We start from the raw sequence: 24,048 nt of genomic DNA, 5'->3' as shown, positions 1-24,048 counted from the left end.
TACACTTGCTTGTTAATCATAAGAGTTTGGCAAAAACCAACAAAAGCATTCTGTGAAAATCGATTGGCTACAAGAAATTGATTGCACTGCATATTTTATTATTGTTTATAAATTGTGTTTCCATGAATCCTTTATATTAGAAAAATTTACAACAAAGTTACCCACAATCTGTTCATCTATCTATGTATACATATTGTTTTTAGAGCCCCAGCTGTTAAATATCTGCTAGCATACCACTGTTCTGTAACCTTCCTGAGGCCTGAGGGAGCAAGAAGAGCTAAGTGTTGAAAGGGAACTCAACAAACAAACAAACAAACAAAAAACTATGTAGAGAGAGCCATCTAATAGGAGCTATAACTTTTGGGAAAGAGATGCAGAAAAGTCTTTGGTGAGGGGTTAGAGGTAAAACAGATAGGAAAATAAACACTTTAAGCTCATTTCCCTCTCTCCCTTCCATCTCTCACCAAGGTTCCTCATTTGGGCTGAACTCAAGTATAAGTCAAAGGGCAAAAGGGCTTGTTATGTAGTCTATACAGCTTAGCTTCGTAGAGCACAGAATGCTATGGAAAATAGTAGAGAGTGGATGTGGAGGAGCAGATGGAAGTTGTTCAGGACATTCCACCCCATCTGCATCTCAACACACATAATTGTGCTTAAACAGGTGCAAAACTTGTGGCCCTGAGACAGCCATAAAATGGTCCCCAAAGGCAGCAGGCCCTAATTCCTAGAAACTGTAAATGTTACCTTATTTAGAGAAAGAGTCTTTGCAGATGTGTTAAGAACCTTATCCTGGATTATCTGGGTGAACCCCAAATGCCATCACAAGTGTCCCTACAAGAGAGAGGGGCAGAGGGACATTTGATACATACACAGAGGAGAAAGTGATGTGAGGACAAAAGCAGAGGTTGGAGTGATGCTGCCACAAGCCCAGGAATGCTGGGAGTGACAGGGGCTGGAATAGGCAAGGAAAAGATTCTACTCTAGAGCCTCTGAAGAAAATATAGTCTTGTCGACACTTTCATTTTGGCCCAGTGTTATTTATTTTGGTCTTCTGGACTCCAGAACTGTGAGAGAATAAATTTCTGTTGTCTTAAGCCATGCAGTTTCTGGTAGTTTGTTACGGCGGCCACAGGAAATGTATACAACACACAAAGTCCCATCAGATGCCATGTTATCAACAGGCTCATTATCAGTTTGGTCTTATTCCTCCCTGAAATCTAAAACATTAGCCACCATGAGTGCTATTCATATAAAGTAGCAAGGGGGTATGGAAACAGTTAATTCACATAAAATAGTCATTATATACTCACTTTTGTAGCTACATCTGAGGCCTATGTTGGAACATGTCATAAGGAACTTTCCATGGGATCACAGGTATGAATTGAGGGAAAGGTGGCAAAGCAAGTCAAGCCCGAACAATAGGAATCTGAACCATCTGCTTCTGCAGTTCATCTCTTCTAGACACACATGGCACCATTTATGGCATTTCCATTTTATAACAGAATTGTTCTGTGTATTTTCAATTTTATGGTCCTATGAATTAGATAACACTAATTAAAGATGGGCAGTTGGGTTGCATCGTACTTTGGTATCTATGGTAAGGTATTCAGTTTCTACCAGCTCCAAGAGCAAGTGAGTAATTGCTAATCTCTTCAGAGATTAGTTTGTTAGCAGAAGAGGGCATGGCCTTACTCCAAAATTCTACAGTCTACACTATTTCTCCTATTGGAAATTGCCAGAGGCTCCATATTGAAGGCAAATGACCTTGCTATTCAGTCCATGTAGTTTAGCCTCCTGGGGTACAGAACAAAGTAGACAGTGGAGTGGATGTGTCAGTCTTCCACAGACACTTCTAATGCCATTGGGTTTGTTAGGCCAGAATGCCAAGCTTTTTCTTGCTACAGGGCCCACTTAAATCTTGCAACTTTAAGATTACCCACTAAATACATGACAGTAGCATGCCCAAATATTTCCTCCAAAAATCCAAAAAGGTCCACCAAGCACTGTGATCCTTTCATTGTGAAGGGCAGTGCAGCCTATCAGCTCCATTTTAAAAAGGATCTCCTGACATGACCACAGACCTCTAGACCCCTAGCAACTTCACTAAAGTGACAGCACTTTCATGAGAGCTATCTCTAACTCTTTGGTGCATACTTTGCTTCCCTTTTTTTTCTTCTTTTTTTCTTTATTTTTTTTTCTGGAGAATGTGGGCAGCGATCATGTGTCACTTACATTTAGGGTATCTTCTTCTCACTTAACAATGATCATATTATTCTGTAAAATAATAAAGCAGTCAAGTTCTCTCCTGACTACACTGTGACAGAGAGATGAGCTGACATAGGTTAGACCGAAAGAGTAAAGACATATTGATATCCCTGCCTTACGAAGGAAACTGCTTCTGTTTACCAACAGAGGAAAGGGAAAAATGCATTTAAGTCACAGGTGTCAGGGGCCATACTATTTCCTCCAGTGAAGCTACTACATTGGGAACATCAGATATGAGTGGCATCATCATTTAATTAGGCTTATGATAATTTATCTTCATTCTCAAAGACGTATTTGACTTTCACATCGGCCACCAAGCAAGAGAGTAAAATGGGGTTATTGTCGGATTCACCATCTCTGCAACTGTTGAAGTGTTTGGGGTGGCACATCCCCTTTTTGATGAAGTATCACTTTTGTTTTACCTCGGCAAAGGAAGACAGTTCCAGGGGCTTCAGCTTTGTCTTTATTCTGCAATAGAACTTACTCTTACCACCAAATTCTACCTTAAAGCTTTCTATTTTTACTATGTATTTTTGGCCTGGGGGGAAGCATCTGAAGTCTCTCTGGATACTTTCTGAAATGGACTTGGACCATCTGAAAATAGAGAATTTATTATCAGATCTTCATAAATCCCACCTCTGCCCAGTGGACCCTGGTGGTACTTCAGGTCTCCGGGCATTAGAATCATTTAAGAGGAAGTATGTAATAACCGCTAAAGTCTATCTGCTTCCTTCTCCAATGCAGTGGTTCTCAAAGTGGTTCTCTCCCTAAACCAGCAGCATCAACATCACTTGGGAACTTATTAGAAATATAAATTCTGGTGTCTTTATCCCAAAGTTATTAAAAAGTAGGATGTAGAAATCTATGTTTTAAAAGCTCTCCAAGTGCTTCTGGTGCACACTTAAATTTAAGAACCACTGCCCCAGGCACAATCATCATTAAAGAGCTGCAGGTACCTCTACAGCAGACGTGGAGGAAGAATCGCGCTACAGACCTGTGACCCTACCGCCAGGTCATTCCTTACAAGGCCTGACCACCTTCTCAAATAAAGGTCTCCAAGTCTGTAAAGGTAAAAAGAAATGAATCCCCATTATTTTAATTCAAGTTAATTTTACGTTCACCAGGCCTAGGATTTTTCTCCCTATATGTATCAAGTAGCTCCTCAGCTGGATGCCCTTTTATTTCGTTTCTAAAAACTCCATGATCAATTAGCTACTGCCAAAGATCCCTGAAGGTCAAAACATTCTGATTATTACTCCATCTCTGTGGCTTATTATGGTAATTGTGTCTACTTCATCTAATAAATAAGCACTCCTAGTTGGCCTCCAATTCTCTGGTTTCCTATTATTCCTACAGCCATCACGAAATGCAATTCCACTGTTCCATGTCCTACCATGAACTCTGGCATAGAGAAAATAGCCACAAAAGAGCATTACTTCAGTTTTCAAGGATACTGGTACCCCTCCTTATCAATGGATTTCTTAAGGTCTTGATAAAGAGTATCTTCTCAGGGCCCTCTTGGGTAATTCAAATAAAGATTGGCTGATCTGGTTACATAAAATAAACCCATTCCAGTATTCCCATTTTCCCAAGACTTGATTCCTTCCTCTATATTGTACCAGAGAAGTTATGTTATTCAACCTTATCAAATGTAGGCCACAATCGATTGATTCCAGGCTTTAAACAGACACCACATCAACAGACTATCAACACCACTCCTAGGCAGTCAACAACATATTAAATCCCAAATCCTGAGCGGATAAATAAATTCTTGTCAACCTAATCCAGCCATATGTTTTTTCATCCTTTGACCAACACCCATTAAATTCACTCCCATATATACTCTCTAGACTCCTGCCAGTAGAAATCAACGAGATCCTCTAAGTCTTTCACTGTTAGAATATTTCTTCCTCAAAGACCCAGTCTTCTATGTCTCCTTCTGGCTCCATTAGTCTAATCCTCATTATCAATCTGGAGGCTTTGGGGAGAGTTAGAAGTTGGTCCTAGGAAGAATAAGCATCAGCTTGTGAGACTACTACTCTAGAATCAGTCACTAAAAGGGTGGTTCCCTCAAATACTGGAAGAGAGGCTGCCTCTGCTGGAAAGAGATACAGGAATTCAAAGTTCCTAGCTCCGCTTTTTGTCTGCCCAAATATCCCTAATGTAACATATGAGATCCTCCTTTTTCCCACCAGTTTCTTTACCTCAGTATAAAAGACTTGATGGGTACAATTGGTAGTCAAATCTTCAACTGTTATACTCAGGGATTGGGCTTGATCCCCAGCTATATTTTATCAACTTCAGAAGATGAGGGGCTCCTTCAAAGCTGCTAGAGACTTGATTTTTCTATATATGATCTCAGTTGGATATTCAATTTCTCCTTTCCTTTTGTATACTACCTTACATCTATCAAAAGAAAACAGTTGATGTCACCATCTTTATAATTACCGCTGTTGCCATAGTGATAAGTGCTACAACCACCCCACTGCACAACACCTTGACCCCTCTACTGTTGATAATTTAAGTAATCATAATGCCATTGCATGCCATGGATTACCCATGCCCCATTCCCTACTCCTCAACCCTCAGCAAGACAGTTATCAATGCTCTACTCAAATATGTAAAACATAATCTCAGAATTCCATTTGAGAGTCAGTTCCTAGAGCCACTTCTAGTAACAATTACTTTATTAGTCTTAATAGAACATAGGGAAGGAGCCTGGGGAATAGCGTATTATTTCCTGTCCCCGCAGGAAACAGATGGCATACTAAAATTAGGATAATCAGAGGAGGATTTGATGAAGGGACTTTCACAGAGGTGTGAGCAGGGTGTGAGGAAACCATAAAGGATTATGTAATACACTAGGATAAGTAACAGCAGGGGGTCTGTTACCACCCCTAGAACTAAAAGGGTAAGGAGAGGGGTGTAGACTAAAGAAGCAGGAGAGAGAAAGCTGGGTAAAGAAGGACACTTGACAAGAACTAAGGCATTTGGTTGAGGGAGTAGATAGCCCATTTTAATACCTTAGATAAGGAGCCAAGGTAAATACTTCCAACTTCTCCCGCCTTCTCCATTGTAAAAGTTTCCCACTGGAAGGAACTAATCAGAAGCCAGAGGGCAAGAGAATCCATTGTCGGCTCCCATGACTAGACCAAAGGGAACTACATCAAAGGGAACAGAAAGTATCCAGCATAATATTGATTATTTCCAAATCAATATCTCCAGCCCTGATCTAATAAGGATCGGACTTTTATACCCAATTGTCTGCTCAACAGAGTGCCTTGAATATCTACTAAACATCTCAAATTAACATATTCAAAATGGAAGTCATTATTTTGTCCTACTCTTACCTATGCCTCTCCCTCTCCTGTCTTCTCCATCTTAATAAATGTTACATTTTCCCATTACACAGTTCTAAAATCTAAAAATCATTTTTTATTTCTTTCCTCACACCAAACCCACCATGAAATCTTGTCACTTTTCAGTCTAAACTACATCCCAGATGCTCCTGGGTGGCTCAGTCAGTTAAGTGTCTGCCTTTGGCTCGGGTCATGATCCCAGGGTCCTGGGATCAAGTCCCACATCGGGCTCTCTGCTCATCAGGGAGCCTGCTTCTCCCTCTGCCTCTGCCTCTCTATCTCTCTGTCTCTCATGAATAAATACATAAAATCCTTAAAAAAATAAAAATAAAATATATCCCAAATTAGAACATTTCTTATTACCTCAACCACTACAATTCTATTTCAAATAATGATTATCATTCACCTAGACACTGCAGTAACCTCTCAACTTGACTCCATAGTTCTGCTCTTGCCCTCCTATGTTCTATTATCCAAATAGGTACCAGAATGATATTTTGAAAATGTAAATCAGATCATTATTACTATTTTGCTCAAAAGCATGTCATTAAATTTAAGAGTAAAACTCCAAACTCCTAATCAAAGTCCCTGAAAGTCCTATATCAGCTGACTCCTGTATATCTCTCTATACTCATTTCCTAACACTGGCCTTCTTTTGTTCTTAGAAAATACTAACTTTATTACCATATTAGGGTCTTTATATTTTATTCTTCCTGCTTTTTAGAATGTTTATGCTCCAGATCTTCAACGGATTCTCTTGTATCATTCAATTTTATTATGTCATCATGTCATCTCATATTATATCTTCAGAGGGTCTTCTCTAACCATCATATCTTAAGTAATACATACTCCTAACCTTCTCTATCTACTTATTTTGCTTTTTTTCCATTATCTGAGGTTATATTTCTTTTTGTTTCATTTATTCTCTGTCTCCCTCACTAGAATATTAAGTTCTATAAACGTTAAGTAATGTGTCTATCTTGTTGATTCTCTATCCTCAGTGCCTGGAACAGAGTCCAGTACATAACAGGTACTCAATGAATACAGTCAAACACATAATGACACTACACAGGTTTAAAAAGTCCAATTTCATAAAATAAGCACTTATTGCAAGGTCAAGAAAAGGACCAAGATAAGCCTGGGTAGCTTACTGGTAAGAAGCCCTGGGGTACAGGACCTAATAGTCAATTGCATTATATCTGATTTTATTTTATTGTGGAGAATGTTACTGGGTCTTTCTGTGTATTCTTAATACAAGAATAAATAAAGTGCATGCATAAATGGAGTATCAGTTTAGCACTCTCACATAACTATCCTATAACACTGGTACTCAACATATCCACATATAAATTCATCACCTCCCTTCCATCCAAAAGCATGCTACTTTCCCTCTATGTATTTCTTATCTGGTAATGGTACAACAACCACTCAGTCACTAAGACTAGAAATTTTCTAAACCTTAAGCTCTACTCAGTCAAGTAAATTCAGTGTCAATAATATGGCTCAAACCTGTTTCTTCCTTTTCATTTTCTATGATATTTCCCTGGCTCACAACCTCTTGTATGGTTTATTAATTAATATTCCCTAATCTTATCTATTGCTTTTTCTTTTCTTTTTAAGATTTTATTTATTTATTTATGTATTTATTTTAGGAGAGAGAAAGAGTGTGAGTGGGGGTAGGGGCAGAGGGAGAGAGAGAAGCCCAAGCAGACTCCACGCTGAGCACAGAACCCAACACAGGCCGATCCCACGACCCTGAGACCATGACCTGCGCTGAAATAGAGTCAGACGCCTAACCAACTGAGCCATCCAGGCATCCCTTATCTATTGATTCTTCTAATTTATCTTTAAAAAGTACTGTTGCAGTGTTTACCTAAAACCTGGGTTAGACAACATTATGTGTCTCCAACTTAATCATCCAGGTCTTTACTACTTGCATCCTCACATCTTGATTTACCATGCACATTCTTATCTCCACTTGGCTATACTTCTTCCATCTTGCAATTCCCTCATTTCCTTCTTTCCGCTTTAGTTTTTTATTCATCCTTCAAAGATAAACTTTAGTCTTTCCTTTAAAAGCACTCCTTAATTGCCCTAGTCAGACTTAACTGCTCTTCCTCTTCGACTTCAATACACATTGATTATGCCTCTTTCTTCCTTGAATTATAGTTATCAATATGCCTATCTCTGCTGCAATCTTGAACTTATCTTGAAGGCCAGGACTATGCCCTATTCACTCCTTAATTTTCCCAGATTCTTAGCATAACACTAAGCAATATATAGAATAGAAGTGTAATATGTATTTGTTTAAATGAAATTACAAATTAAAATTGGCAATTTTGCTTTATGCTATTAAGGATGACTTTTACTGACAAATTCAGAGTATTTTTGCAACTTTTCCAGGGACCCCCAAAGATGAAACAATGAATCAAACTTCCAAAGTAGCTTCTTACCTTTTAAAATACTTCCAAACTACACATTGAAGATCTATGATAACCTCCTCAACTGCATTGCCATTGATCCCAATTTTTCCAAGTTACTAGATTTTTTCCAGCTTTATTGAGATATAATTGGCACACAACATTGTGTAAGTTTAAAGTGTACAACATGTTGATCTGATACCCTTATATACTGTGAAATGATTACCACAATAGGCTTAGTTAACACTCCCATCACCTCACCTAAGTACCATTTCTCTTCTTCCTTCTTTCTTCCTTCTCCTCTTCTTCTTGCTTCTTTCTTCTTTTTTCTTCTTCCTCCCCCTTCTTCCTCCTCCTCCTTCTTCTTTTTTGGTGAAAACATTAAAATCTCTTAGCAACTTTCAAGTATATAATACCATATTGTTAACTATAATCACTATTCTGTCCATTAGCTCCTTACTCATTTTATAATTTGAAGTTGGTACCTTTGACGAACATTTCCCCATTTTCCCCACCCTCCAAGTCCCTGGCAACCATCATTCTATGCCCTGTTTCTATGAGTTTGAGTTTGGCTTTTTTAAGATTCCACATATAAGTGATATTATGCAGTACTTGTCTTTCTTTGACTAATTTCACTTAGCATAATGCCCCCAAGGCCCATCCATGTTGTCATAAAAGACAGGATTTTCTTCTTTCTTATGGCTGAATAACATCCCATTGTCAGAGTTACTAGACTGACTCTTCTGATTCTTCATGGCAACTGAGACTGGCTCTAATGCACAGGCATACAGCCATGCCAATGTTGGTGAAAGTTGTCAGAAATGGCAACAATCAAATCCTAAGAAATCAAGAAGGATGATTTAGTGGCATATCACCTCTTATAGTTGAGAATCTTAGTAAGTTACAGTATTTCTCAAAAACAAACAAAAATGTATGAGCTGGTTCCAAAATATTAACTATTAATACAAGCAAAAAAGTCTATAGTTTATGTGAGTTTTACAGATAATTTTGAAGTGACGGACAATATAAGAGACTCATTTGTTAGTCTAATTTAACAGTCAGAACTTAAACTTCTGCATTGGTATTAGGCGAGCTTCTGCTAGATCCTTAAGGGGACAAATGACAAATTTAAAAAAAAATGCAATATTCATTAGAGAACCTCTCTATTAATAACAAAGTATTACTATTTATAGGACAATTAGTGCCTATACCTGCATATATAGTGTTAAACCATTTGGTGTAAATTGATAAGAGTCTTAATATGGTATCTTCAGCTGTATTCATCCCAAAGTATTAACACAGACATCTAGGTTTCCTTGGTTGATAACAAAGGTTGCTGTATAAAGGTTTTAGATGCCTCCCCTTTGAGTTTTTAAATGTAACCATGTTGGAGAAGTAAAGTCTGGATCATAGGTAACCTTACTATCTTTTATATTTAGAAAAAGGTTAATGTCAGGAGATCTATACATGTACTTCAAATTCCGACCATTACAATTTCTGGAAATAGTGTCCTACTTGTAAAGACACATTAAAAATGCGTTTTTAAAATCCTCTCCCAGAGTGCTCAGAGAGGTTATTGTTAGTGTGGCTGAAAGTATTCTCCTCCACAGCACATGCCCATATTTTGGTTGGGAAGCTTGCTTTATTAAGACCTATTACAATGGCAGAGCTGGTAAGGAAGGGATAAAATATAATTATATCAGCTGATGGGTCTGCAAATGGTACAGCCAGGCAAGGGATGCTATTGGTTTCTATCAGTATAAGACAGCAGTCATGTTTTCCAAAGGCCATAAAAAATTAGCTAACAAATATGGATCCAATACACCCATAATTCATACCATCTAGATGGGTAGGATTTTATGGTACTGTACATAAATAATTATTCTAATTTTCATTTCAACACTTTTCAGTATTTGAAATAATACCTTATGAATAGATACTGAAGAGAGAGAACTAAAAATAATGGCTAGCAGCTGCCCAATATTATTAAATAACTCAGTCTTGATCCCATAGTACTTCTTTAATTCACTGATATAGTTGATACTTTGCAAAAGTTATGCTTTAGAGCGTAATTTTGGTTAGGTTAGTAAAGCTACTCTGATGCAAGTTATGAGTATGGAAACACCTTAAAACAGAATTAAAAGCAAACACGAAACAAAACAGAGAGGTTAATGAGTCCAAGAGTCCATTTACAGGTGAAATAGGTGGGCAGGTAAAGTGGGAAAGAAGAAAGAGGAAAAGAGAAGACAGAAATAGCACAGATGGAGAGATGAAATTCTCTAGGAGTGTGCTGAGTGATAGTTGCTGGTTATTCGAAAACTATTACCAAAACAGACAGGCAACACGAGAAAGAAAGGAACCGCACGAAGCAGATACATTGCAGGAGAGTCAGAATATTAGAACACGCCACCTCTAGCATAGCAGAGAAAGCTGGAAAGGCAAGGCTAACAAGTTCTGGAATGCCAGGAACGAAGAGGAGAGAGAGAGTAAAAGGACAAAATTTATTATCAGTTTTCTGGGAAGAGTGAAGACAGGGTTAATACAGAGTTTTCTTCCCAGGTAAGGGGCACCAGGCTAGTAACCCTGATTTTACTACCAAATAGATCTAGCAGAGGAGCGATAGTACAGGCTTCAACCCCAGGGACCCACTCCAGGAGCGACACGATAGCTCTTTAGAGTTAAGGGGATAGCTGATGGGATGCAAATTATGGTGGCTTTTTTGTGTGATATAAAAACTATACTGGGACCACCAAATGGGATTTAAATTGAACCAGTGCTGCTTAGAGTTGTTATTCTAATTTTTTTTTTTAATGTGAGGCGTAAGTTAGACATGTTCCCTTCGACATATGAGGAAAATGAAGAAAAACATATAAAAACAGGTATAATGAAAATGTTGAATATATACAATATATACAGGGTTTTCTAGCTTATATATTATATTTACAAAATTGCTCTAAACCATCAAAAAGCTGTGGCCAAGTCATCTCATACAGGTCTGTTTTTACCCTTTAGGAATTTAATTGCTACTTGGGCATATTCAGGTATTCTGTGTTTGGCTCTTGCAACTTTTTTCTCCTGTTAACAAATGCATTTCATTGTGACTGCGTTTATCCCTTCCTAAATAAAATGTTTGTTTACGTTACTACTGACTAAATTACAGCTTGCTTTCTTTTGCTCAAGTCTGTTACCATACAATGAGAAGAGGTTTGCCAATTCCAATGATGTATAAAGCATTGTCTTATTATTTTATATTGTAAAGAATTCCAGGATTTGAGTGGAAGCAATAGTAACAAAAAAATGATAGTAAGAACTGAGAGAGATGATTTTACATAACAAATAGCCTTTTAAAAAGTCATGATATAAAATTCAAGTTGATAATACTTGGCAAAAAAGAACAGGAGAACAATGATAATCATTTTCACTTGCATTTTTGAGAAAAGATGAAGTTGTTTATTATCTTATATTCTTAGGTATCAAATAACTATTCTGTAAAAAGCTCATTTAGGAAGACAGCCTGAATGAGAACCATGCTCTTATTTTATGTTTCTACCACACCCAAAAGCTCTCCTTTCCATAGTCAAAAAGTATTTGTGTAAGATTAGTGTCTTAGCGGCTGGACAGCAAAGTGACTATTTGGCTAATGGCTGGCACATTCCTTAAATTTGTAACTGAAACTGTAAAGTCATTTTGATACTGGACACTCAATGACAAGCATATTTACAGCATAATTCACAGTGAAATAATTATTACGGCATTATTAATGGCCTGCCGGATCACTTTACTTTTATGCTCGACAATGCCTTCCACAGCACCATGGACAGATAGTCACTGAGTAAACAATTTTTTGATGATGAAAGTGATCACATGCTTGATTGGCTTTTAGCTTATTTCTTGTACAACAAAATGAGTCTTTGCATCAGATGCCGCTTCCTCTAGGAACATATATCTCCAGATATTTACACGGCTGATTTGCATCTTTAGGGTTTCAGCTGAAAACCTGCTTTCTTCGACCACCAACCTAAGCAGTGTCACGGTGACTATTTTATTTTCATTTTAGTACCTGCAGTAGTTTGCTAGGGCTGCCGTAACAAAATATAGCAGCTTTAGTGGCTTAAGCAGCAGAAATTCACTTTCTCACAGTTCTAGAGACTGGAAGTCCAACATTAAGGTGCCTGCAGGATTGGTAACCTCAATGGCCTCTCTCCTTGGCTTGCAGACGGTCACCCTCTTGCTGCCTCTTCACAGTTGTTCCTCTGTGCACACATGGTTAACACTCTGTGTGTCCTAATCTCCTCTTCCTTGAAGGGCCCAGTTAGGTTGGATTAGGTCCCGCCCAAAGGGCCTTATAACCTTTTTAAAGGTCTGGTCTCCAAATACAATCATATTTGGTGGTACTGGGGTTAGGGCCTCAACATATGAATTTTGGTAGGACACCATTTAGCCCATAACAGCACTTAAAATACCTGAAATTATAATGTTTATACATATTTACAGACTGTCTTTTGTCTCTCCTTAGAATGTAAGCTCCATGATGTACCTCAACCAGGGCGCTCAGCTCTGTGTCCTCAGTGCTTAGATCACTAGAGCTTGGCACACGGTAGCCACTTCGCATGTATTTGAAGAATGAACAGACATGTCAATGAACGATAAAAGCATTTAATTATCAAATCTTTCATATCTATACTACCACAATTTCAACACTTTGACATTTAAGAATCATGAAAAGAAAACACTTAGTTTTTTTAATCTTAAGGAGGTACTTTTCCATAATATCCAAGACTTCCTTTATAATGAAAAGATAGCTTATGTTTACTGATTATATCTTGAACTCAAAGCAGTGAATGGGCCCTACCTTCAAGACAGATGGTATGGCAAAAATTTCAATCTGCTCAAAAGGAATGAGTATCATGGGGAAGGTTGAGATAGAAAAAAATAAAATATTATTTTTCTCTACTCATCGTGATTACCACCTCTCTGAGCCAAGAGAACGAATTCATGGCTGTGACAGAGACTACCAGTTGCTTCCTAATATCTACATTCCCGTTCTCCTTTCTTAACAGAATCTCATGCTTTAGGTGAGTACATTGGTCACCCATCGAAATGACTACATTTCTCAGCCTCATTTGCTGCTGACTTTACGGCCATCTGATGTCGTTCTGGCCAGTAAGCTGTAAGGGACAGTGTATACTGACACATCAGGAGACTCTCCTTAAAAACAAAAGAGGGTTTGAGCCTTTTTTCCTTTATTCTTTCATCTTCTTGCCTGGAAGACGGATGTGAAAGCTCGATTCTAACAGCCACCTTGGACCCTAAGAATGAGAACCCCATTCTAGGAGTAGTGAAGTATTGTGCTGGAGGAAAGGAGCCTGCATCCGTTATGAGTTCATGGAGCAGCTGTAGCAGCCCTGGGCTCTCTTAATCTTGAATTAATGAATAGGAGAGAGAAATAAGATTGTTTCAACTACTATCATTTTCTGTTATTTTAACTAATATAATGATCAGCATGCCTTTCTATAATATTCATTAAAAGACTGTATAATCTGCAACTGGGTAGTGTCCATGATCCCTGCAATTCTTGGCTTGCCCGAGGTTTTTTTCTTAAAGCCACTCCTTTAATATCTGTAACACTGAAGCACAGACTTCCCTAAAGTTCCTGAATATACCACACTATACAAAACTGCTTAAATTTAGAGTTTGCTTATTTGTTTGTTTACTGTCCTTGAGGGCACGCTTATGCACTCCCACAGCGTCATAATTTACTCTTCAAGTAGTACTTATCACAGTGTAGTATAATTGGCAGTTTACATTTCTGCCTGCCTCACTACACTATATGCTCCTTGGGGACAGGAGTCTTGTTTATTGTTCCATCTCTATCTAGTACTTTGTGCAGGTCCTTGCCAAGTATTAAATGCTCATTTAATGACTAGATAAGCTTGCTAATATTTTGTCTATCTATTCATCTATTTTCCTCATATATCTACTCCAGGAGAGGTGGCTTAAAGGCAGGTTTTATTATAATTCCAATAGACTAAGTTGAACCTTGCTTCTGATACTACAGTTCTATTTAAACCTTTTATGGAATGTGCAGAGTGTTAGCAGTGGTTCCCAAAATATCATCCTGTACCAGCATCAGCAGCATTATAGCTTTAATGAGACTGCTTGAGAGGCTAGATACAATGGCGATGATAAACAATGCTATTACACAGTCATGGGGAGTCAATGTGGCATAGTATTTAAGAACACAAACTTTGAAATGAGAAGCGCTAAGATCAAAACTTCAGTCTGACTACTTACTACCTCTGTGAACTAATAATTCTCCTTTACAGAAGTGTTATCAGAATTAAATGAGTTAATAATTAAGTCACAGATAGATGCATTATCCTTTAAAGGTGCCAAGTTCTTAATATGGCATATGGCACATAGAAAATGCTCAATATTTATTAGCCATATTGAGCATAGTTTCCTACTAAGACTCTGACATAGAACTCAGTGACACATTTATTTCATCTTTCTGTCTAGTACAGGCTGCTGTCCTTCTTGTTATCCAATTCTTTCTCAACAGTGTATTCTATGATGTACTGGTTGAAGTGGTAAACTGTGGCAACAGCTTAGACTGCCAATTTAAGGATGAAAATTAATGACCCATTCATTCTAGGGTTACACATGTAAAATAGATCCGTGTCGATCTACACTGACTTTGCGAAGTAGTGTTTGTTTTCATGCCTAACTTCTGCTAGCAAGAAACAGGATTACAGAAAAACTTTGTATTCCAGATCTTATATTTTGAACACACACTTACGTATTAACCATAAATTCTATGTCTTCTAAAAAAAGACTTTTTTTCTATAAATCGGGCATTCCTTTTCACTATGAAAATAAAAACCATTCTTAAAAAATTAAATCTACAGAAGAGTTTTCACTTTTTTATTCCTCAAAGACCAAGCAAAATAGCTCTTAGTTAAAGTGGCATGTTAAAATCTCACCTCAAACACTGTACTGAGCGAGTATCAGTCATTTAGCAATTAATCTGTTTAATGTAACTCTCTTAACGAGGCCAAAAATGGGGAAACTAGAAGAAAACTTCTAAATTTAACATGACATGTGTATAAATATCTTGTATCTAATTTGTAATTGCTTTTGTGCATTCATCTGATCCTTCAATGATACTGTAATCCTATATTTTGGGAATCCAATCACTATGATGAAACATCCAAAATTCATTTGCATGACTTTTCACTAAAATTAGTAAATAAATATGAATCAGAATAACATTTTTTTTTCAAATTGCCATCATAATTACATGGGAATTAAATTTGTTAAAAAACGTAGATTGAGCTTTGTTCTAATTGGTTTACATTTAAAGATTCTTTGATCTGTGATAACAGTAATATATATTAACATGTTGCATTTTAAAGTGACACTGCCTTTCATTAATCAAGTGTCTGTATGGTTGATTAATTTGTACAAGGTTTAAATTGCTATGAAAATTTATCATTCATAGCCATGATCTCCATTTACATATATGTTAATTATGGTAAATGTAATCTTTTTCTGAATCCTCTGGGTTGCATACTAAAAAGACAAAGTGATCAGAGTGACTACTTTTTCTATTACAAAGTGAACTCTTCCTGTTAGTACAGTCTGTTGTAGTTGTCAAAGCTAGGCTAAAAACATTACAATATTTTCTGCTAAAGGCAAGTCCAAATTCTAAAGATGGTATTTCCTTTTCAAGTGGTTTCTTTATTCAGTAGCTATAGCATTTACACACAGAATTACTATGTTTATTTACCATAGTATTTAACACTATCTCCACTTGCTGCTGAATTTTTCCTTTGCTTCAAAGCATTCTCTTGCATTAACTCTATGATTGATAAGCACAAGGTAAGTTTTTAATATATCTGTAAAGCAGAATGATTTGAAGTTAGGAAAGCCTGTAATACAGTTAAAATTCATTGTTAGAAATAGAAACCTCTGAGGTTATAACATTTTAAAACTACTTGAAAGGTTCTGTACAAAAAAAGGTAACATATGAAAGTCACCATAGACTCTCTAAAACAAGATGAGATTGTTCATTCATTTTTGCAGATAAACACTTGGTACTTGAGAAAACTGAACTGCTGATAGTTTTTTATCATTTTCTAGCAAGCAACTAAATAGCCAAGAAAAATGTAAATGTTATCATCTATGATACCAAATTTCTACTGGACATTTTCTTCTATGGGTTGAACCCAAATACTGGGTGAAGCTGGAAACATGAAGCATGAGTCTAGCCTTGCACAGCCTTAACATTCGCCTTTTCCTTAGGAATGGTATCTGTAAGTTTTCCCAAGAATCCACAGCATGCTAAACAACAATTATTTTATTATTATTTTTTAAGAAATGTTTTCCACTTGTCCCCTAACAGCGACCTTCTCTCTTAACAATTATTGATTTGGAGAAAATTCTAATACATTGTAAGTGAAAATGATTCCGTGACTAATGTTTTAGAGTGAATGTGATAGGCTTTGCTAGGCAAATGTTGGAAAATTTAATTATTTCTATTAAATGTCTATAATTTCATGCTTAAATTGTTAGTATTTACATAATATATTCACTTCAAGAGAAGCCTCATTTCTTAGTCACAACTTAATAAAATTAAAATATCCATCTCGGAAACCTTTGCAAGCGTAGCACCTCTGACTACCTGACGAGGCTATTTTTAAAGACACTTATTTGGTAATTTTCTTATAGTCAGCCTAATCACAGGAGAAACAAACTAATATGGCACCTGTTCTGATAGATGGATGTTGTACCTTTCATCTCCTGATCTCAGACCTTGTAAGACATTTTTCAAAGAAGCATCACTTCCCTCACCACCGAAATGCATCCACCTCTAAGCTGGAAATAGCAAAAGCATAGGGCAGAAGATGAGGAATATATTATCCAACTAAAATTACAGAGAAATTTTAAGTAGGCAGAATATAATTGCCCAATTTGGAAATTAGCCAGGACACAGGGTTTAACATCATCTTTACTCTTTTGAAAAGTGCCATGGGATTTTTAATAACGGCTGGTGGTCAAGACCTTGGTTTTACCCTCATCCATTAGACGACACCTCCAGCAGTGCAGTGCCCCCTCATACCATGCTGGGGCATCGGTTCAGTACTGACTCAGTGAAAATTGTGCCACCTACTGAATCATCCGCAGCTCATCTTAGAGTGCCCTGGCTTTTAGGTTTTCTCTGGAGAGCTGTTATGAAAGATGGGACCAGGCTCAATGATGCTTAATTTATGAGATTTCAAGGTTTTCAATGGCTAAGATCTCAGACCTGAGTTTTATTTTCAATTTTAACCAACAGAGTTTTCAGAATTCTTTCACACTTAGGGTCTATAATGATGATCTTGATGATTAAACTCTACAATATACACATCTCTCCTTGGAAATAAGGAAATAAAAACAATAAAGACACATACCGACATAAACACATACTTACATACATTGATACGTTCAATGAAAAAGCAGATGCCCTCATTTGTAACATATTTGGTTATTTTAAAATGGAAAAAGGGCCACCCTTTCACTCAAAAAAAAAAAATGAGGTAAGCCATATTCCACAAGGAGCTTATTTTTCTTTCTAGATTTTTAAGAACCTAGGAACAAATACCTTAAAAAGTAAATGCAAACCTAGGAGGGAGTGGACTTCAGTGGCCAAATAAAGTGATTTTTTTGTAAAAGAAAACCTTTATCCTAGCTTTCCAAATAAAACCTTGCCATCTACAAAAGAATCTCAATACAGCTTGACTGTTCCAAAAATAACTGAAAGAGAATCAAGTTTTTTAGACAAAATTCCTGTATGTTCAAAGATAAATGGTAAAACACTGATGTTTCTGGGCCTCTATGATTCATTTTACCAATTTTCTTCATCCATGTTAATGTGTGGTACACTGTGTATATATAAAAATACATATATATGTGTGTGTGTATTATTTTTTTAAGGGCTCTTGCTATTTTCAGAAACTTTGGTCTTTGAAATGATTTTCAGAAATCCTTTTCTGGCTGGTAAAAGTATCAGTATGTTGGAATTGAGAAACTGTTTCTGAAAGTGTTTCTTGAGGTGTTACTTCTGGAAATAACATTGAGTAAATCCTGTTGCTGGTGTGTGAGAAAAAGAGATAGTTGGAAATGGTCATAAAGAATAGATTGATACAATATAGCTGAGGCTGCAAAGTAGATTCCAACATACCCCTGTGTTTTCTCACATTCTTGCTGGTACCAAGGATTCTCAAGTTAACACAAACACAAACACACACACACACACACACACACACCCCTGACACACACACTCTCATACATAGTCTTCTATTTTTCCTCTCTGATCTCATCACATTCAACTTTCTCTATCACCTATTTTTCTTTCTAAGAATCATCTATTATGGGCAATTCTTGTTGAATAGAAAATCGTTCTCAGTTCAAACAACCTATTTCCCAGAATTCCACTATATTGTTCTGCTGTGACTTGATCATTCCTTGTTCGTAAATTAACAGCTCAAATTTTGGAGGGCTGGAGATCAGGGCAAGAGAAAATATTCTAGGCAAATTAAGTCTGATTTGGTGAATTGCTACTGCTGCGATATAGTTAATGTGTCTCCCTAAGTGCCTGCTTTACTACCAGAAGGAAAAATGAATCACTTTTTCTTTTTTCATTATTAATGGGAAAAGCACAGATGATGGGTATTCTTCCTACGTTAGGAATGAAAATCTGAGACAGAAAAACTCTCTGACCAGATCAAATAGCTCCAAAGAAATCGATAAAAAAGGGTTAGGTAAGCTGTGGACTGTCATGGCTTTGGTGTAATGCTTAATGTTGGGATGACCATAACTTCCTACAAAGTTGAGTTAGAAACAGAAATTGTCTTTTAATTTCCAATATAATAAAACAATGCATTAGATTGTGAATTTTTTTCCATTTCTATTTTTTCAGTATTTTTACACATTTTTTTCACATATAATATAGCTGTTTTGAATTCCACTTTTGTTTCCAATGTCATCTTCCTTTTCTTGAAATGCCATTCTCTAAACCATTGTTTCCTTCCCTAACATTCTTCTCATTACTCTATTTCCCAACTACCAAGTATACTTCCTAAAGAAAATAATTTTGGCTAAATGTAATCCCCAAAAAAGAAAAAAAGAAAGAATAAAGAAAAGAGGAAAAATGTAATCATCCTTAGCATCAATCAGTTCAGTTGTTAATCCGTCAGTATTTCAGCTAACAAACACCAGGGTCTATTTCTATCAAAAATTATTGTATATGTATACAATACAGAACATAATTGTCTCTTTAATATTTATCATAAGTAAGGCTACTACTAAATATAAGAAATAAAAATGCACATATACATAAAAGACCACTCTGGATGCAATATTTGCTACCTTTCCCCTAGTATTGTTAACTGAAATTTGCATATTTCTCTAATATATTTTTCTTTTAAAGCATTAATTCCTTGTCAATGCACTTCAAACAAATGACTGTAACATATGGTTGACTTTGATAGTTATTACCTCAGCCTATTTCTCTTAGATTATGAAAATGAACCTATATTACAGAGAAAAGGACGAAGGACATATGATTTCCTATACCCAACGTGAAGCAAATATCTTCCTCAGTAAAACTCTTATAGTCCTAGAACCAGGTCATCAAAATTTTATAGGAATTCCGAATCGTAAAATTTGACATATTAAATATAGCCTTCCAGTTAAATGTTGAATATATACATTAGTCCTTTAAGCTTATATTAAAGGCATCATGAATGATTTGTTTTTGGGAATGAAAACATAAAAAATATGAAATAAATGAATTCCCACATATGTGGGTTGAATGGTGGTCTCCCAAAAGAAAGGTCTACATAAAATTCCTAGAAACCGTACATGTTACCTTATTTGGAAAAAGGCCCTTACAGATGTAATTAAGTTAAAGATCTTGAGAAAAGGAGATCATCTTGGATTACCTAGGTGGGCTCTAAATCCAATAACAAATGTTCTTAAAAAAGACACACAGAAGAGAGAGACAAGATAGAAGAGGAGGAGGCAAAAAGACAGAAGCACAGATTAGAGTGGTGTGACTATAAACCAAGAATGCCAAGGACTGTAGGCAGCCATGTAAGTTAGGTGAGAGGCGTAGAACGAATTCTCTCCCAGAGGTCAGGGGAGCATCACAACACCCTGGTTTCAGGTTTCCAGCCCCCAGAACTGTAAGAGAATAAGTTTCTGCTGTTTTAGCCACCCAATTTGTGGTATTTTGTCAGGGCAGCCTCAGGAAATGAATATGCTGTATAATATGTACTGAGATACACAATTTGTGGTAATGGTGAAAGCGGCATAGGAAAAATAAGTCAACTAATAAAAGTATCCAACAGATGAGTGACAGTATGAAGAGTCCACCTCATGCATTTAATACAATGCTATCGGAGTCCAGTGGATTAAGTGATCTAAATCTCTCATTAAAGCTCACATCCAACCATTAAAGCTAATAATTTACATCTACCTTCCTCAAAGTACAGGGGTAAACCATACAGTAAAATGTAATAAACCTGGACCACAATCATCCCAGAGTCCGTGAGGTGAAAAAGAGATGACATGCTCCAACAACTGAAAGCACACAGAAACCCCCAAACTCACATGTTTGGAATATGGCGCGAGGGAAACAAAGTATCTAGAAAAGCGGACTAGGAGACAGCGGAAAACCAAATCACGCAGGTGATTTGCCAAAGAGTTAACAGCCGCCTACACTAAATCAGTGAGGTTGTAAGCTACCACGAGACACAGCCCTATTTTGTTGATTTTTATACCCTCAAATGCCAACAGTGTTGCTGGGATATAGTTGCCACTGTTATACAGTCTGAATGGGCAAATTAACTTTAAGATTATGAAATAAGATTTCATTGTGTTTCCCTGATGACAATCTATTTTTGAGCATATTCAAAAGCCTACTTGGTGCCGGTTCTTTTCACTACGTGTAAGTTACTTAAGAATGTTTTACTATTAAATTCTGACAAATAGTGGTAAATGCTCAAGAGATAATGTTGAATTAACAAAATGGAATATTGGTGTTTTTTTTGGTAGTCACTAGAAGGGGATCAGGGACTAGGTGGGAGTCTGACCTAACTTGGGCTTTATCATAGCACTGGCCTTAGTGCTGGTCTTAGTGCTTAGTTAGGACTGGCCTGCCATTGCAAGCCAACTAACTGTCTTGTTCTTTATAAAGTGTATTTTTGCCATAAGGGTAGATTTTTCTTGACCTGCTCTTCTTACCAGGGCTCCCATCTCTACCAAGCTTAGGATATCTGCTGCTTCTATGTGTAGTTATGAACTAAAATTTCTTATAATTGACAAACTAATTATAATTACAAATACTCCCTCAAGGCATTATCTAAGCTATACTTTGTTAGTCTCATTATAGCAACCATATGCACATCAACAAAATACTTATATTTTAATGTAATATTTTATTTACACTTTCACTAATTAAAACTGTCTTTCAGTTTGTTAAATTAAACGTTTTATAATAATGCTATTATGTGGAGAAGGTCAGAATTTCTAAAGCAAGACCAGAATTTCTCCTTTTTCCCCAGGGAAAGGAAATCAGTTCCTTATAATTACAAAGTTACAGAATTTATATAAAGAATGCTATATTTGAAATTCAGCAGTATTTAGATAAAATAATTTTTTTCACATTTGTATAATTGTTGAGGGTCATTTCGGTTGCAAAACGATATAGGTTTTTATGTTATAGTCTCACGAGTGTAAAAATTAAAAAAATAAAAAGATATATATACAATAGGAAGGATATATGAAAGTATATGCACAGACAAATGTATGCTTAAAGAAATACTTAAAATACTACACAGAATTTCAGTTTCTCAACATTACAGCACGAAACAAGCCTTTCCCAACCCCCAGAAAATCCTACCCTTTTGGAGACAAAAATATTTATTAGAATTAAAAGTTTCCATACAAGAGTACCAGGTATTTATTTCTGTTTATCTTGAGAGTTATATTCAAGCTTTTGCTCAAGCTTTAAGATAACAATAGTGTAAGCTCTAGGGTGGAACAAAAGAAGGGGAAAAATCCCAGAAGTTCCCAGAGGTGGTTAGGAAAAAAAGGAAAGATAAGAGAAATGAGGGAATCAAAGAAAAAAGAATGAAGATTCAAGGATGGGTAAATCTCCTCTTTACTTAGCTTTTCAAAAGGTTTGTGATAACCAGCTTTTGTGTAAATGGATTTGATGGCTCTGGGCTGAAGGTGACTGACAGCTGAATCTAGGCCCCCTCGAGAGTGTCACCCTGGGGATTGCCATTGTTGCAGGCTGTTTCTTCAGACTGACCCAGTAGAATCATTATCTCAAGGGAACTCTTAACAGCCGCCACCCCCGAGCAGCCTAGGAGCTAGAAGTAAGCAACTTAGTCTCTCTCTTGAGCAGTAATTACAACGGTAAGGCAAACAAGGAATGTTACAGAGTCGAGCTTAAGTCTTTCTCCATTCCCCAATTTAAAAAAACAAAACAACAAAAAAATTTATAAAGTATTCAATATCCAAAGAGTTTTCCTAAGCAAAAAAATTTTAACGCACCCTCCACCACACCCCGACCCCCCACGCCAACCTTCTATTCCCTGGAAAAATAAACAGACCTCTGGGTCCACCTCTGGAAGTGCTTAACTGAAGAGGGTATAGTAGGTAAATGCTTCAAAATCTTTCTTTTTTCAGTAAAGCTAATGTGTTTACTCCGGGACTACTTCAGCTAAATCCTTACTAGTCAGCTCAACTCTGGGCGTGTTGCTTCAGTATCATAGAAAACAAAGACCTTCCATAGCACCTTCCTCAGTGGCAAGTTAAAGAGGTATTTCACCCACCTCATTGCAGTGGTGCCCTGCCCCCAAGCCCTGTCCTGGCACTCTCCAGGAGCCTACCCCACAGCGCTGACACACGCCCACAGTGGCTGCCTGGGAGTAGGCAGTTACTTCTCTTTCCCTCAACTTCTAAAGAGGCTCCTCTAAGGAATAACCATAATCAGACTAGTTAGCTGAAAAATAAAAAAGCTGATAAATGTTTCAAGGGGTCTTAACCACAATTAATCCAATTTTAATGGCCTTATCTTACCAGCTCCGGCCTCCGTCACAGTCCAGCCTCCGTCTTTTCCGGTAGGGGGCGGAACTTCCTGTCTGGGAAGGAACCAGTTGGAGAACGCGCTGGAAATGACCAGGTGTGTTCTCAAGGGAACGCCATTTTCTGCCTGTGGACCTATTTGGCTGAATGCCTTTCTCAATTAGAGATAAAAATAATTATTCATGAAAGTAAGTCTTAGTCTATTTTAATGAAAATCAATAAGATTTCAGTTGTTTGTCACTTAACATAATTAAGAGAATGACGGTTAAGCACACAATAGAGCTTTCCTTGCCCATCTTGTTTGATTTTCCTTTTATACCTTGCCTCTGTATGTTTGTGTTTAACTTTTCCCTACCGTCTTCTCTTTTTTTGCTCATATATCCTTATTTCTATATCAGATTACTCTAGAAAGTAAGCTGTATGAGGCCAGGGATTTAGCATAGTTCTTGACATAGTAAGAGATAAATACGTATTTGCTAGATCTTGATTCCTGCTTTGAAATCAGTTGTTTTAAATTTCTTCTCATTTTTCTCTAGTAACTGATTTTACTAATTTTTGGTTTTGTCGTGTTATTTATTTATTTTCCTTTAAACAAGTTATTGTTAGATTGTCTTGGGATTTTTTTTTTAAAGTAAACTCCACCCCAACATGGCGCTGGAACTCACCAGAGATCGAGAGCGCCCTACTGACTGAGCCAGCCAGGTGCCCCTGTCTTGGGATACATTAGTCTGTGTGGGTTATCATTATATGTGATTGTTTGCAGAAATGTGTCTTTTTCCTTTTAGACTTAGAAGAAATTGAGACAAGGTAGAGAAAGAAAGATTCCTGAACTTGGGCCTAGAATCTTGATTCAGTCATGTTCAAGG

The 24,048-nt window shown here is 36.9% G+C and overlaps 1 long non-coding RNA gene across 1 annotated transcript in view; it reads right to left on the bottom strand.

Annotated features, from left to right (window-relative positions):
• LOC109490381 overlaps positions 1-23,217 on the bottom strand; it is a 41,236-nt gene extending 18,019 nt beyond the window's left edge. The window contains exon 1 of the long non-coding RNA XR_002143712.2: positions 23,177-23,217. This is a non-coding gene — a long non-coding RNA (uncharacterized LOC109490381). The remainder of the gene's footprint in view (positions 1-23,176) is intronic.
• Between the last annotated feature and the right edge of the window lie 831 nt (positions 23,218-24,048).

This window comes from Ailuropoda melanoleuca, chromosome 2 (genome assembly GCF_002007445.2).
Source record: "Ailuropoda melanoleuca isolate Jingjing chromosome 2, ASM200744v2, whole genome shotgun sequence".
In the NCBI taxonomy this organism is placed as follows: domain Eukaryota; kingdom Metazoa; phylum Chordata; class Mammalia; order Carnivora; family Ursidae; genus Ailuropoda; species Ailuropoda melanoleuca.
The sequence above is the reverse complement of the archived record's forward strand: the minus strand, read 5'-3'. Positions and strand labels throughout refer to the sequence as shown.